Raw genomic sequence first — 12378 nt, forward strand, 5'->3', positions numbered from 1 at the left:
ATCAGAAAAATAACCCTCCTTTAAAACCATATCAGCCTCCATTTCCATTCCTAGGTCGAGCTATACAATATAAGTAGAATGAAGACTATCAAAAGTTCTTGGAGCACATCAAAGCGCTCCAAATTAACATTCCTTTCATCGAGGCGGGTGCACAAATGCCTAAGTATGCCAAGTTCTTAAAGGAATTACTCAAAAATAGAAAAAAGATGGAAGAGGTATCCAAGGTGGTTCTCAATGAAAATTGTTTAGCCGCAACGTTGAAAAAATTGCCAAAGAAGATGGGTGACCTGGGTACTTTGACTTTGCCATTCCAATTCGGGAACTTAGCTACTAGTTATGCATTGATTGATTCGGGAGCGAGTGTTAATCTTATGCCATACTCATTCTTTAAGAAGTTGAACTTTCCAGAGCCGAGGACAATTCAAATGGAAAATCATCTAGCAAACAAGACAGTGACATTTCCAAGGGGAATATGCGAGGACCTATTGGTAAAAGTTTATAAATTTGTATTTCCCACGGACTTCATAGTGCTAGATATGGAAGAAGACCATCAAGTACCAGTCATTCTTGGACAACCTTTCCTAAACACCGCAAGTGCCATAGTGGATATAAGAGAATCCAAACTTACCCTTGGGGTAGGGAGAAGAGTCTGTTACTTTTGGAGTTGATCAAGCCATGAAATATTCTAAGTTAAATGATGACACAGCCTTCTCGGTGGATGCTTTGGAAGCAACAATGGAAGAATGGAAAGAGGATAAGTCAAGTGAATCACCCATGGCCTTTGAGAATGACTTTGATGCTGAAAGAGACCTAAAGGAGCTAGAAAGACTACTTGAAGAATCAAAATACGAAGAATTAATCAGAAGTGCTGAAAAGAAAACTCGACGAGTTGCAGACATCAACTCGACGAGTTGTGACGAAAAATCGCGATCAGACAGGAAATTTGGCATGAACTCGATGAGTTCCCTCTCTGGACTCGACGTGTTCAGTGTACAAAACACAAAATTAGAGTTGAAAACTCTGTCTGAACATTTAGAGTATGCATTTCTCGAAGAAGGTGAACAAAAACCTGTTATCATCGCTTCCGACCTTACCCGAACCGAAAAATACGAATTAGTGAAAGTTTTAAAGAACAGGAAGAATTCCACCACGGGGAAAATTACAGATATAAAAGGAATAAGTCCTTCTTATTGCTCTCATAAGATAAATCTTGAAGAAGGTGCAAATGATGGGTTTTGAGCAAAAGAACATTCATATGTGCACATGCAAAACCCTAAAGCTTTGGATCTAGGTTTCTCTATTGTACATGAAAATTTATCCAAAGCTTGTAAACCCTAATCTAGCATACTATAAAAATCGAAATCTAAAACTAATACAAGTTTAGATGATTACCTTTTGATAGTAGCAAGAATCTTCAACTTCAAGAGCTTAGTATCACAAGTGTAATACCTCTAATGGCTTACAAACACCAAGGCAAGAAGATGGTCAAGACGAGAGGGAATGGAGGCACAATTTTGGCTGTGTAAACTCTAGGGTTTCCAGGGGTAGCCAAAATATTAAGCCCTAGGGGTCCTTAAATAGCTGAGCTGATAGGGTTTCAGCCAAAACCCTAACTTGATGACTTAGGCCTTAAGCAGACCAAAGAACCTTCTGGAATAAGGCCATTGGACGAAATCATAGTGGGCCTCCACTCTAATTTCATCCCCCTCATATCCATAAGGATCTACAGCCCAAAATCAATTATCTTATAATTGGCAATTCCAGTCCCCTTTATTTAATTAATCTCTTTCAGCCACAAAATTAACTCTTAATTAATTCTTGACCAATATTAATTAAACTAATATGATTTCTCTTCTAATATATTATTCATATAATATATTAATAAACCATAATATCCTCTCTCTCTCCATAAAATATCATGTGAAATTGCTTTGGTGAAGGCAACCCAAAAGGACCAAGCTCAAACAGGGTCAAGTACATACCAAATATAGTTATGGACTTAGACACTAATCCAATAGTCTCCCACTTGGATAAGTCTAATAACTACAAATGCAAGTACGATTTCAGGATCCGATTAGCAATCATAGCTCTCAAAGCTGATGTTGAACTCTGATCTTATCAGTAACCTGTCCTTTAGATAATGAATCGTATAGTCCTCCGTTCTAGATATCGTGCGGACAATTACATGGAACATAGTCATACTTATTGTCCAGCACTTTGTTTCTCAATCTCTAATTTGTCTGACATAGAACTTAATTGAGCACATAAATTCAGTCCTAACTGGGCCCCTCACATAAGTCAAACCAAATCATCGAGGGGCCCAGATATCGCTTTTACCCTCTTAGGATAAAAGGAACAGATAAATTTCGACTTATATGCATTTATCATTCACTCATCAAATCATGCACAACAACGTGTTTTATAACATCAAGTTACTAATGCGTTTACGCATTATCAATGCACAACCAACTTGCAAACAATAAACCATATATCTAGGTTTAAAGACTATATGATATTATCGTCTTGCGATCACTCGTGATAAATTCCATGAACCGATACCAGCAAGCGTGGGTTTAATCTAATGCTCAAATCCCTATTCATAAGCACTCATAAATGTTGCAACAAACTTTTTCTATGTCTAATACACTTTAGATAGTCAACAAACCAATTCATGATAGTCTTCATTCATACCTACTTCTAAAGTATAAGCAATTGTGGACTGTTCGAATAATCTTATTATTCAGGAAGTCAAAACATGCAAAGTGAAACAATAGGTAAATAATTAACATAAGACAGTAACTTTACTCATAAATAATACTCCTTTATTGAATCACCTATTGACCCAATTGATCAAGAGAAGACTACTTTCACTTGTCCAAGTGGAAAATTTGCCTATCAACGCATGCCTTTGGGGTTATGCAATGCGACGACGACTTTCCAACGATGCACGACGGAGATATTCCATGACATGGTGGAAACTTTTATGGAGGTATTTATGGATGATTTTTCTGTTTTTGGCTCTTCTTTTCATGATTGTCTTGCTACCCTTGATTTGATGTTTGCTAGGTGTGAAAAGACCAATCTAATTTTGAATTGCGAAAATGTCATTTTATGGTGAAGGAAGGCATTGTTTTAGGCCATAAAGTGTCCAAAGAGGGGATAGAGGTGGATCTAGCAAAAATTGAAACTATTTAAAAATTACCCCCTCTGACCAATGTGAAGGGTGTTAGGAGTTTTTTAGGCCATGCAGGTTTTTACCGCCATTTTATTAATGATTTTTCTAAAATAACTAGACCTTTAACTCAACTACTTTTGAAAGATGCACCTTTTGATTTTTCTAAGGAATGTTTACACTCTTTTGAAATTTTGAAGGAAAATTAACTAATGCCTCGATCATTATCGACCCGAATTCGAACTTGCCCTTTGAAATAATGTGCAATGCAAGTGACTTTGCCATAGGAGCTGTACTTGGCCAAAGGGTTGATAAGCACTTTCAACCCATTTACAATGCAAAAAAGACCTTAAATCCAGCCCAAGAGAACTACACAACAACCGAGAAGGAATTGTTAGTCGTGGTCTATGCCTTTGACAAATTTCGTCCTTATCTTATTTTATCTAAGACTACTATTTTTACTGACAATTCTGCTATCAAGTATTTGCTTGACAAGCAGGATGCGAAGCCGAGATTGAACCGATGGGTGATTTTACTTCAAGAATTTGATATCAAGATCAAGGACAAGAAATGAATGGAAAATGTAGTAGCCGACCATCTATCCAGATTAGAAAATCCAGAAAGGGACGAGGTGGAAAACATGGGTATTAAAGATAGCTTCCCAAAAGAGTATTTGATGGTGATTATGGGGGAAGAACCATGGTATGCTGATATTACAAACTTTTTGGCTGGAAACTTTCTTCCAAAAGGGCTCACTTACTAGCAGAAAAAGAAATTATTTTCATAAATTAAATATTTTTTTCTGGGACGAGCCCTATCTTTTTAGGAGGTGTGTAGATGGGATTTGTTAACGTATCCCTCCAGGAAATGTCGAAAGAAAAGTCAAACTGACACCGGGCTTGGCCTGGTCATAACCCAGTCTAAAGCCAAGTCTGGGCTTTTGCCAACACAAGGGGCGCTAATAAGGTGGTTAAGGTGCAGAACTGTGCCTTAACCCCTTCACCGGGAAATCATACCCTAGCAATCGTGGGACCAGTCAAAGAGTCCCACTAGCTCATTAGACGATAGCCATGATCTTCGTCAATATTTAGAAGATCCCCTTCTATCCAATAGGAGAAGGACGCAAAAGACGTGATGAAGGACCCTCCAATATGGGTCTGACACATCGCACCTCACGAGAGAATCCTCAACAGAATCAGTTGAGAGACATGCCTCTGATACAGGTATAAAAGGATCCTTCTACCTCATGAAGAGGGGGACATAATTCTCGCTTTTCTGTAAACACTTATTATTTCTCTCAGATTCCATACTAACTAGATCGTCGGAGCTTCGTCCCGAGATCTCCTCCCGGACGTCGACTAACGATCTCTATCTTATTTTGTATTGTGATATCAGGGGAAGTCGTTTTTGCAAGAGTCTCAGGCAATCTCGATCCATCTCTTCTCCAATATATCACAACACTACCGATTTCAAATGTGATTAGGTTCATGTTCACTATTACTAATCCTTAGCAAACAGGTTAATTCAAACGGTGACCAATTGATTAAACTAACAAGTTTCCTAGTATTTAATTATGATCAAGTAAGACTTGTAATGTTAGTTAACTAAATTTGGCAATTCAATCAACTCATGTATGGTTGTTCATCATACATGCTTACACATTAATGTACTTATTTTCTAGTTAACCCTAGGTTCATGTTCACTAATACTAGGCATATAATATTGTGTTCACAAAATTATATGATTCAAGTAATTAAGAAAATGTTCATGCAACTCAACAACTTGATTATTAACAGAAAATAATTATTATCATCACATAAGGGTTTTTAACAAGCTTAACAAGACAATTCACCAAATCAAATTAATCCAAGCCATAAAATCACACCATATTCATAAATTCATCTACTCTAAACAGAATTTAAAAGCTTTTAGCTCATATCTACAACAATTAACAAACTACAATCGAAATTTAATGATTGAAACATAGTTTATGCAAAAGATTAAGGAAAAGAATAGTGTTTATTGCCTTTGAACTCTTATAACTTGAATTCCAAGTTGAATTCTCGAAAACCAGAGCTTCAAGAACCCTTCTAATCGCTAATGAGTCGCCAAAAGTCTCCAACCTCCCTCTGGTTTCGAGAATAACTGATATATAAGTATTTTTCAAAATTACGCATCAACTTGTCGAGTTATTAGACCCAACTCAACGAGTTCTTTACTTAAAACGCGTGTACGGCATGTACGGTAAGGCATTGCTAGTTCGCGAATGTTCCATTCTACTCGTCGAGTTTCTCCTCTTTTAAGCTCTATTTCTTCCAACTTTAATTCCCAAACTCCCAATTGCTAGTTCTGCTTCTTTTTTCACTTAAGCATATCTTTAAGGCTGAAAATATAATTTTAACATAATTAAGTACCTTTGTTCATAAATCGAGATAAAATAGACAAAAAGTATTAAGATACGATAAAAATATATAATCAAATATGCACATATCGGGTCCTGGTAGGATGCCCCATGTGAAGGCGCCTGCTATTAAGCCTTCATCGTGGCATGGGACGTCTAGCGTTGCGTTGGTAAACCTAATGAACTATTCTCTGACTGTCTCTCCGTCCTTCTGTTGGCAGCCAATAATTGAGTCCGAATCTCCCTTGTATTTTCGCAGCTGCATGAAATTTGTCAGGAATAGGTATTTTAACTGCCAGAAGTTGTATATGCTCCCTAGTCGTAGCGTCTTGAGCCATATTCCTGCATTTCCATCGGTTAATGTATCCCTCAAGAAAAACGTTAAAGTCAAACTAGCGCTAAGCCTGGCCTAGTTAGAGTCTGGTCATACCTAATATGAGGCAAAGGTCAGGCCTCCGCATGCACGGACTCACTAATATGGCGGATAGGGGGCAGAAATGCGCCTTACCCTTTTCTCCCTAGGAGAAATACCCCGGCGATCGTGGAGCCAATCAGAGAGCTCCACCTTCATTTTTGACGACAGCCACAATCATCATTATATCGAAGATTCCCCTCTAGCCAATGTGGGAACGAGATAGAAAGACGTGATGGAGGATCCCTCAATACGGATCTTCCACATCCTATCTCACGAGGGAAGGCTCAACAGAATCAGTTAGGAGGCACGTGCCTCTCGATCAGGTACAAAAGAACCCTTCTTCCCCACGGAGAAGGGGACTAGACTCTTTTTCTCTCAGATATTCTCTCTCTTCTCTCGGAATCAATTCTAACTTGATCGTCGTAGCTTCGTCCTAGGATCTACTCCCGGACGTTATCTAACGATAATCTCTTTTCTTTGTATTGTGATATCAGGAGAAGGAACCAGCTCGACACCCACCCTTAATCTAAATCCTACCATCTCCGACATATCACAACACCATCCAAGGTTGTTGGGAAGTAAGTACAACAGAATCGCTCGTCCAGTTTGAGCGATGTCATCGTCCACTCGTACGTGTCAATGTGGCTATCAGGATCTGAAGTTCCATTGTAGGTTTTTAAGTGTGGCAATTTTGTTATGTTTGGGATTTCGTAATCTAAGAGCTCCTTGGTGAATAGAGATATCACACTGCGCGATAGGAATTCTTGGTTTGGGATGGGAAGAGCGTCATGCGGGTTATACTGTTGGGCAGTAGCATAAGGTTGCATAAGCATGTTGTTATATGGTAGGTAATGGCCAGGGCTTGGCGTATATAACGCTTGGTGTGGGAATGGTATGGTTAACATTTGGGTGGATAGTATGGGTGCATTTTGTGCATGGGGATTACTAGGCACAACTTGCTAATAATGCGGAATTATGGAGGGGGATGTTTGTTGCGAATGGAGATGTTGGGAAGGCCACCGCTTGGTTTTTAACTGTGTAGTCCAGCAACGGCATTTGGATAGCCATTGGCATTTCTCCCACAATCTAGGTTGTTGGCGGTGTCTGGAGGAACATCGATTGTACCCCTACCGTCTGGCTTGTCGATGGTGTCTGGAAAACCATCGGTTGTGTGCCTTCCATATGATTTTGCGGCGGTGGTGTCTAGAAAACCACTAGTTGTGCGCTTGCCATCTGGTTTGGTAGTGTTGGTGTCTGGAAGACCATTGGTTGTGCTCCTTCCATCTGAATTTGCGGTGGTTATGTCTGGAGAACCACTGATTGTGCACCTGCCATCTGATTTGGCGGTGGTTGTTGGAAGAAACTCGGTGTGGTGCTAGTGTCTTCCATCATCAGCGGCATCATACTGCTTGGTACCACTGCTAGCTGAGGTGCTTGTATTAGAGTACTTTATTTTAACACAATGGTGGAAGAAGTTTGTCCTCCATCGACTGCTTGTTCTTGTCCGATTGTTGGTGCAATAGATAACGTTGAACCGCCTTCCTTTGACGCTTCACCAGTGATTATTGTGGTATTTGGAGTAGTGGTTTGCTCCAGCGACATCATGGATCTAATGGGGCTGGTTGGCGTTCCACCGGTCTCTCCTGTGTCTCCGGACGCCATTTTTCACCAATGAGTAGTGTGCCTTAGGTTTGTTTTTCGTCACACTTTTGATGGAGCCAAATGATGTAACCTGGTTCTTTTTTCTTGACATTCTTCTTTCTTTGTAGTTCTAGTGAACCTGCGAGGTCACAACAAAAAAGGGTCGCCAGCCCTTCCCCAGGAGGGGCTCTGAGGAAAATGCTCTGATGGTCAAGTCAGTGGATTGAATTAGGGTAGTATTATGGATAAGGCTGAGAGAGAATCACTTACTTCCCAAGGTACCTAGAGTAGCCTCTTGTACTAAACCCTTCTGCTAGTCAGTACGAGACAAGGGTGTCAGACCCGACAGGATCGGGAACGCCGATTGGTGGATCGTGCTCCTTAATCTGTTAGAGATAACAATCGGTTCAGGTGGTAATGTTCTAAGCATTTGCCTTGTCGCCTGATCGTTATGTTTGTCCTGGAGTGTAAGACGCCCCGGCCAGAGCCGAGCCTTCCTTTACGGGCGCCCTGATCTCATGGGCGCTGACCACAAATCTTATTATGTTGACCTTTCAGCAACAAAGCTTATATATATTGATCTATCATATACCTTTCTTATTGAGAGTGTGATCTGATTTCTTCTTTGTCTAGGAAATTTCAAAACTCAAACCAGAAGCACCCAGATCAGGATCCTACAACAATGATAACTCATTCTTCTATTCACCTTGCCAAAACTCAAAAACCCTAGTTATTGGAGAAGGAAGGTCGAGACTATGGAAAAACATGTGAGCAACAGATGGAAAAAAGAGTGAATCGACTCAATGGTTTTCTTGGGATCGTTCCTAACCTTTTTTGTACACATTATCCCTAAAAGTGGTATATTTATCGATTCATTTAAGAAATAAATAGTTAAAAACTTAAATAAAGAATAATTACACTTAGTCCCCTTAGTGTTTTTAATTTCTAGTTAACTCACTATAAGGTGTCACGATAATAAACTAGTCCCTATCATTTTCCTTTTGTCATTTTATGGTCAAATCATGTCGTGTGTGTAAAATCCCAAAATTCATTACCAAAAATTTCATTTTTGAATAAGCAGTTATAAACTAGTAGTCTGAAACATTCGTAGTGTCAACTCATTTCAAAACAAAAAACAGTATTTCAAATAATCAAAAATGTCACAGAAAATAATATCAGAGTGCAACTCCCAAAGATCTCATAAAGCGGAAATCATAGTGTGATGCGCTGCGATCATGCCGGCTCCTTTCCTTTTGAAGAAGAAGTACCTGAAACCAACCTTAAGCACAAAGCTTAGTGAGTTCCCTCATTATACCACATAATCACATATTGCCAGGCATATATGGGTGCCCGACCTGTCTTGTCAAGCATATATGGGTGCTCGACCTACCCTGTTAGGCATATCTGGGTGCTTGACCCACCCTCCGGTATATTTCAACCGGTTACGGAGTCTATTTCATCCCCTACCACTACCGCATATTAACATAGCATAAACATACTGTCAGGCATATATGGGTGCCTGACCTACCCTCCAATATATTTCAACCGGTTACGGGGTCTATTTCACCCCTTACTGCTACCACATAATAACATAGCAATAAGCACATAAATCATAACAGATAGTGGCATACTAGACAATTATCACAAAGACAATCATCTCTACTGTAAAAAACTACTAGTGGGCCGGCATTGGTGCCTTCGACCCACTCATATAGGAAGGTAACTCACCAAGAATACTAGAAAGTAGCTGAAAATCCTCGGCTCCGAAGGTCAACCGAACTCAAGCTCCTAACATAAAAGATTTTCTTAATTACCCTTTTATACTTATAACCCCTTACGGGTCAACTTTGGTCAAAGTCAACGCTCCGAGCTAACTCGACTCGTCGAGTTTGCCCTTTAACTCGCCGAGTTCTCAATAATCATAAAATCATGGAATCACGATCCAAGTCGTCGAGTTTTCCTCCAACTCACCGACTTCTTCCTTGACTCACAGAATCGCGATATCTCGAGTCGACTCGTCAAGTTTTTCCTACAACTCGTTGAGTCCCTCTTTTTCCAATAGAGTCGGTACACTTCCAGAATAACTCGTCGAGTTCTTCAGTCTGTCAACATTCTTAATGCATTAAGTCCCTATTCTTCAAATCAAGGCCCTATCTTTTGGATCTAAGCTGGAAATACGTCTAGAAGGGTAAAGTTTCCAACTTTACCCATTAAGAACCTCTCCCCAAGGAAAAAACTCAAACCCTAACCTAAAATGATTTAGATCCTAAATAAAAAGCCATCAAAACTTCAAGATAGACCTTGAGGTCATAGATCTGGGTTCTAGGGACAGTTTGGTCACGTAAAGTGTTGAACTTTATCCACATGCATGGCCATAAAAGCTTCAAAAGACCACAATGATGGTCTAAAGGTTGCATCGGGCTTCCATGTCCATAAGGTTGTCACCTTTATGCCATGAAAACCCCTCAAGATCCTAGATCTGAAATGTTCTCCACTTGGGACGTCCAAGTCCCAAGAATCATATCATTTGGACCAAAACAAGCAAGATAATCCCAAAAAGGAGATCTAAAGAACTACAAGGCAAGGTTCAAGCTTTATACCAACAAAATGTCGTGGATGAGGCAAAAGTTCTAGATCTACAAACTCCTTCTTGTGTCCTCAAGCTTTTCCATCTTCCAATGGCTTCAATGCACACACTAAAACACTTAAAATGGCTCACAAACACTTACAACATCACTAGGGTTTCGAGATTTAGGGTTTGGGACATGGATGTAACGCCTCATTCCCGGTATGTATTTATATAAGTTTTTCCATTTTTGAGGAGAACTCGGCGAGTCTGTTGCCCGACTCACCGAGTAGAGACGGGATGAGTGCGCGCATTTAGCCGGCTACTCGGCGAGTCCATACGCTGGACTCGGCAAGTTTTCCTGTCTGGATGAAACCCTAATTTCAGGGTTTTGGACCTATTTAAACTCCCTTATGCACCCTAACTCATCCTTTTTCACCCCAGAGCATCTGCTAACAAAACCCTAGCCGTTCTTAGTGAGTGTGTGTGTGTGTTTATTGCTTGTGAAGGCATCTTTGGAGTAAGAAGGAGAAGGTGCAAGTTGGAGAGTCCAAGAAAGAGGAAGTAGATCCGGAATATACACTATATTGGTCATCTTTTCTGGTATTAAATTCTATACCTTGGCTTTTGATCATATAGATCTATGTTGTCCCTAATTTGTGGGTTCTAAGCTCTAAAACCCCAAATTCTCTATGATTAGGCCTTAAGGCAGGTTATACTTCAGATCTGGACACTCATGGCATGCTAGAAGTATAAAGTTTTGGTTGTGATTGTGATTGAAGTCCCTATTGAGCCTAGAACCCCATTAAGAGCTTATTTTGGTCATATGAAGCCTTTAAAGGCATGCATGCACGTAAAGTTAGCAATTTTACGTGAAAAGCATGCCCTAGAAGTTCAGATCCATGATTGGAATCAGCTGCATGGCTCAGATCGGAGCTGTATGGAAAAAGGACTGAAAGAACTCGGCGAGTCACCAGGCTGACTCGGCGAGTTGTATGAAGATAGCCGTTGACTCGGCGATTTGGAAGAACAACCTGGCGAGTCCAATGAAGTTTGCCTTAGAACTCGACAAGTTGCATGAGCAACTCGGCGAGTTGGATGAGTTTTCCCGTATAAAGTGTCTCAAAGATCAATGGCTTCATTCCTTCGTAGTTACACGTAAAGTTAGCAACTTTACGTGTTCAAATGGGTCCAAGAATTCAGATCTACGAGTTGGGAACCATAGAGCGGATTCAAAAGCAATATATGAAGTCTGCACGGTAGGACTCGGCGAGTAGTTCTTCAGACTCGGCGAGTAGTTCTTTGGACTCGGAGAGTCGATTCGTGAGTCCCCATCTTTCTTTGAGTCGAGAATTCGGAGTGAATCAGTGAGTGAAAGAAGGACTCGGTGAGTAAAAATTAGAGTCAGTAAAGGAAGGACTCAGCGAGTCTACGCCGTGACTCGGCGAGTCCGGTCAACTGGAAGTTGACTTTGACCAGGAGATTGACTTTGACCAGGGGTAAAATAGTCATTTTACCCTCAGTACAGTTATCAGTAATTAATTGAGTGTATTTATGGAAATTGTAGTCGGGGAGGTACCGAAGCAGCACAGTCAGTTTCCAGAGCAGTTTATTTAGCAGCTAGTGCACGAGGTGAGTTTCCTTCCAATAGGAACGGGTCTACGGCCACAATGTCGGCCCGATTAGTTAGCAGTAGTTCCGGGCTTCGGTCCGATGTAGCAGTTAGTGTGTTTGATGCCTTCGTGGCTCAGACAGGATTTATGTGTTATGTGTTCCGGGCTACGGCCTGATGCAGTATGCAGTATATGTGTTCATGCTGGTTGGTATGTTTATATGCTAGTTGATACCTACAAAGCAAACGGAAATCACGCACCGAATAACGGTGAGCAACAGCCATCAACCCGTAGGGGTGGAAAGTGTTTAATAACGCTTTTTAATGGATACCGGGGGGAGATCGACTGTCAAATCTCGAACCCTAAAGTTATTCGCGAATTCCGCGGACCCACTCCTTGATATTAGTGATTTCTCTTTCGAAATAACCACCTGCAGGAGGTCAAGGGACTCCTTGTAACGGGTCGCGACATTCTCATCCGCGATTACTACGTCATCCCCGGGGACGGCGTAGTTGGTAAACACCCTTCCCGGGTACACAAGTTTTGCACACCACCAAATAATTAGGTGGT

This window comes from Lactuca sativa, chromosome 5 (assembly GCF_002870075.4).
Source record: "Lactuca sativa cultivar Salinas chromosome 5, Lsat_Salinas_v11, whole genome shotgun sequence".
Lineage (NCBI taxonomy): Eukaryota > Viridiplantae > Streptophyta > Magnoliopsida > Asterales > Asteraceae > Lactuca > Lactuca sativa.